Source organism: Oncorhynchus masou, chromosome 32 (assembly GCF_036934945.1).
Source record: "Oncorhynchus masou masou isolate Uvic2021 chromosome 32, UVic_Omas_1.1, whole genome shotgun sequence".
NCBI lineage: Eukaryota > Metazoa > Chordata > Actinopteri > Salmoniformes > Salmonidae > Oncorhynchus > Oncorhynchus masou.
In genome coordinates this window covers 50,603,059-50,607,303 of record NC_088243.1, presented here as the reverse complement: position 1 = coordinate 50,607,303, position 4,245 = coordinate 50,603,059, and the positions used below count along the sequence as shown (strand labels likewise).

The following is a 4,245-nucleotide window of genomic DNA, read 5'->3' as shown; positions in this document are numbered from 1 at the left end:
AACCCAAAAGTCTGTGAACCATGTCCAACAGGCATTTATACTGCCAAAATGATATATAGCACTATGTTAAGCCATGAATCAACCTAGATGGTATTTTTGTCATGTATGATCAGGGAGAAGTGGGACTGTAGTTTAACGATTTTTAAAAAAACATTTTAAAAACAAGGGGTGCGCCCTATTGGATGGGCACAGGTGGGGGGTCCTCCCTACCCAACCGTGGACCCCTTGCTACCCCGTAATGGCATTCAAAACCATTTTTAAAATGTGCTTCTAGTAACCCATTCCAATCACCAGGTGTACGGCTGTGCATTTGCAATATGTTTCAATGTGCTTTTACCATCACAAATTTGTCATGCTAAAAAATACTGCAGAAATGCAAAATTGACCTGGCCTGATGAACTCAGGATGGCCGGGCAGTGATAGTGGTTCCTCTCCATCGCTCGTTGTGTTGATTTCATCATGTCCATTTGGTGATGTTTTTTCACTCTTGAATCATATTGCAAATGCACGGTGTATTTGCAATATGTTTCAATGTGCTTTTACCATCACAAATTTGTCATGCTCAAAAATACTGCAGAAATGCAAAACTGACTCGCCTGATGAACTTGGGATGGCCGGGCAGTGATAGTGGTTCCTCTCCATCACTCCTTGGTTTTGATTTCAGAATGCCATTTTGGTGATGGTCCCTCGCTCTTTAAACATATTGAAAATGTACAAACGTCAGCCAGCAAGTCAGTGTCCATCAGTCAATTAGATATCATTCTGACACCAAACTGATACAAACTGACACCAAACCCACTTTTTCCAACTCGTTTAGAAGCCAACTATCACATATTTCAGAGCTGGCCCAAAATTCACAGCGCCTTCTGTTCAAACCATAATAAAAACATAAAACACAAAGTTATGTTCTAGCTGCGGGTCCAGTTCTGACAATTATGTGTAGGCCTAGCTGAGGTGACCCCGAATACCAAGTTTTGGCTCAATAGGTTATTTGGAGCCCGAGTAGCTGGTTCTTTTTTTATTGACACCTAAGGTTCATTTACTTTGACGTGAAGCATAATTTTTTTTGCTTTATTTTAATTTTTTGACCTGTAATCCCAGAAAAATGGCCATAACTCAAAAACCGTTGAGGCCTCGACGCCATCTTGTTCGGGGCCACCTGTCCATTATGCCAAACATATGCTCACCAAGTTTCGTCTTCGAAGTCTTTTCCATTTAGGAGAAAAGGCTACGTCATGATTGATGATTTTTTGTACGTTTGCAATATGATTCCATTCGCCCTCTTGTGGGATTTACCGGGACAGCGGAAAAATGACCAAATCAAAAATGGAAACCGAATGTCCGAGACTTCGTTTGATGACTTCCTGGAATATCCGGCCCTTCTGCATGGCCCGCCGCTGTCCGCGAATTTTAGAAACGTTGGCAGATGGCGAGTAAGGGACCGTACATTTGCAATGTGGACTTTCTCACTAACCATATGGTGAATGTCAAAATGTTCCCTTAAGTTATAAAAGTTACATATTTCAAAAAAATATTTTTGAATTTCGTGCGCTGTCTTTTCAGCGGAATGTTGTTGAGGGGTTCTGCTATAGTGTATACTGTGTATATTGTATACTGTGTATAGTGTTGAATGTAACCCTGCTTTACAGTACATGAAGCTTACAGAATGAATAATTCCAGAAGAGCACTAGTCTTTTTTTCCAAAGTCCACTGCTTAACATTGTGTGTATATATGTCCCTTTTCCACAAACGACCAGTGTCATATGACCAAACAATAGCGCAAAAGAAAAGAAGTCACAAAGTAAGAGAAGATGTTTTGTTACATACTAGCTATCTATCTAGCTTGCTAATGCCACCTAGTCATATAGCTAAAAAGCTACCAAGTCCTCAGGATCCTAAAAAGCCATATGGTGTGTGCAAGTTATCAAAGCTTTATCTAAACTAGCCAAAAGTTTCATAAAACGCAACACAGTCGTTTGGTCATTATGGATGGAGATCATTTAAAATTATGTAACTAGTTAGCTGGCTAATTGTCTCGCTCTGTTTTCACCCTTAGTATTTACAAAGTGTGACCACTGCCTCTACATCATTGCCAACAAAAGTAAGTAATGTTATGCAATCTGTCGCTACAGTTACCTTTGATTTCTCTTGCTTTGATTTGTACTGCTGGTCTCCTCAAGAAAAATATCTTTATCACATGTATTTTCTATTTGTATTATAATATTAAGTTGCCAAATAGCTCTTAGAGAATATTTGATAGAAGAATAATCAAACTAGTCTCTTTATATTATTCAGTTGTCATAAGCAGCATCCTGGACCCAGTTCAGCCCGGCCAATGATGTCAACACCCTCAAAAAGAACCTCCAAAGACACCCGTGAAGAAGAGGCTGCAGACCCCACGATACAAGTTATAGGCCTGGAACAAGTTTAAGCTCGTCTTCAGACTCTTGACAGTGAAGATGTAGCATGCATGGCAAGAGTCAGACAATTGTCTTTGAAACAAAACTTTTACCACTTTTCAAGCTCTGCCAGATCTGTGGCCAAGCAGTCTTGCACACAGACATCTATTATTTGGGAGCACAATTGAGGGTTGATGTGGGATTGTATCAATGAACACTCAGGTACCTGGACATCATTCCCTGATATAAGAGGTATGCCAGAGAGCAATTTTCTGCCTGCCGCATATCTTTTATTCACAGGGTGGCACATACACAACAATGGAGCAATGGTCAAGGCTTCTGAACATGTTTGTCAGGACCACATTCTATGCGATACAGAACGCCTAACAGTGCAATCTCCAGAGGAACTGTTGTCTGACAAGGCTGTGCACCCAACAAGCACGAAATGAGGAGGACGAGCAAGGGATACAAGGAAGGTGTCATTGGGGCCCAGCTCTCAAACACACAAGAAAGAACAGTATTTCACCATCATCTGCTTGATCTCCAAAAAAGCATTCCTTACCCGAGGAGACTTCAATAGATGACTATCCCGTGAAATAAAGAAAAAGGAACACTCTTTTTCTGCATTGTCTGATCATTTAGTCTGCATGTTTTTTGCCTTTTTCTTTATATCCTGGGATAGTCACTTGTTGAAGTGTCCATGGGTAAGGAATGTTTTGGGGGGATTTCCTAGGCCCGAAGTCAAGCACCTGATTCCTTTTTTGTTTTTCTCTTTTTGTTTCAAGCTGGGCTGTCACATCCTGACCTTAGTTCCTTTTTTATGTCTCTATTTTAGTTTGGTCAGGGCGTGAGTTGGGGTGGGCATTCTATGTTGTTGTTCAATGTTTTTATATTTCTGTGTTTGGCCTAGTATGGTTCCCAATCAGAGGCAGCTGTTTGTCATTGTCTCTGATTGAGAACCATACTTAGGTTGATTTGTGGGTAGTTGTTTTCTGTCTTTGTTTTAGTGACCAGACGTAACTGTTTCGGTTGTTCTTTTTGTTTACTTTGTATTGTGGTGTTCAGTTCAATTTAATAAAATGACGAACACTTACCATGCTGCATATTGGTCCGATCCTTCCTACTCCACCTCAGAAGAGGAGGAAAACCGTTACATGGGCTGAAACAAAATTATTTTTTTGCTAGTTATACACAGTTGGATTGTGTACTGATCTACTTATAATTTAAAAAATCACTACAGAATACCTGGAGACATTTCACAGTTCCCTGCTACAATATTCTCCAAAACGAAAGCATTTAGACTGCACTTGCATGAAACAGTGGACACAGATTGCAGTACTCACCCACAAAGATAACGTGAGACTCAAGCAACAACATTTGATTTTATTTCCATACCTCACCTATACTGTATTCTCACACAGAAACATGAATAGGTTTCATCTACATTGGACATCACTGAGAATTCCCAATTGCCCTGCTCTTCATTGTACTCAGCCAATTATCTCACCATTGGATTTCTATTTTTACAGGACAGCCCAGGTTCAGCCAGGTGTTCTGCAAATGGTCCAAGCAGTAGGTTGTGAGGATAGAATGTGAGCCAAAAACAAGCCACTTCCGCGAGACTATTTTTACATTATTTTTTATTTCACCTATATTTAACCAGGTAGGCTAGTTGAGAACAAGTACTCATTTACAACTGCGACCTGGCCAAGATAAAGCAAAGCAGTGCGACACAAACAACACAGAGTAAACAAACATACAGTCAATAACACAAGAGAAAAAAATACTATATATAGTGTGTGCAAATGAGGTAAGATAAGGGAGGTAAGGCAATAAATAGGCCATA

At 40.1% G+C, this 4,245-nt stretch overlaps 1 long non-coding RNA gene across 1 annotated transcript; it reads left to right on the top strand.

Annotated features, from left to right (window-relative positions):
• Positions 1–2,066: 2,066 nt before the first annotated feature.
• Positions 2,067–3,492, top strand: LOC135526165 (uncharacterized). The gene is made up of 2 exons (XR_010453256.1): positions 2,067–2,101; positions 2,296–3,492. It is a non-coding gene; the product is annotated as an uncharacterized LOC135526165 (long non-coding RNA).
• The last annotated feature ends 753 nt before the right edge of the window (positions 3,493–4,245 follow it).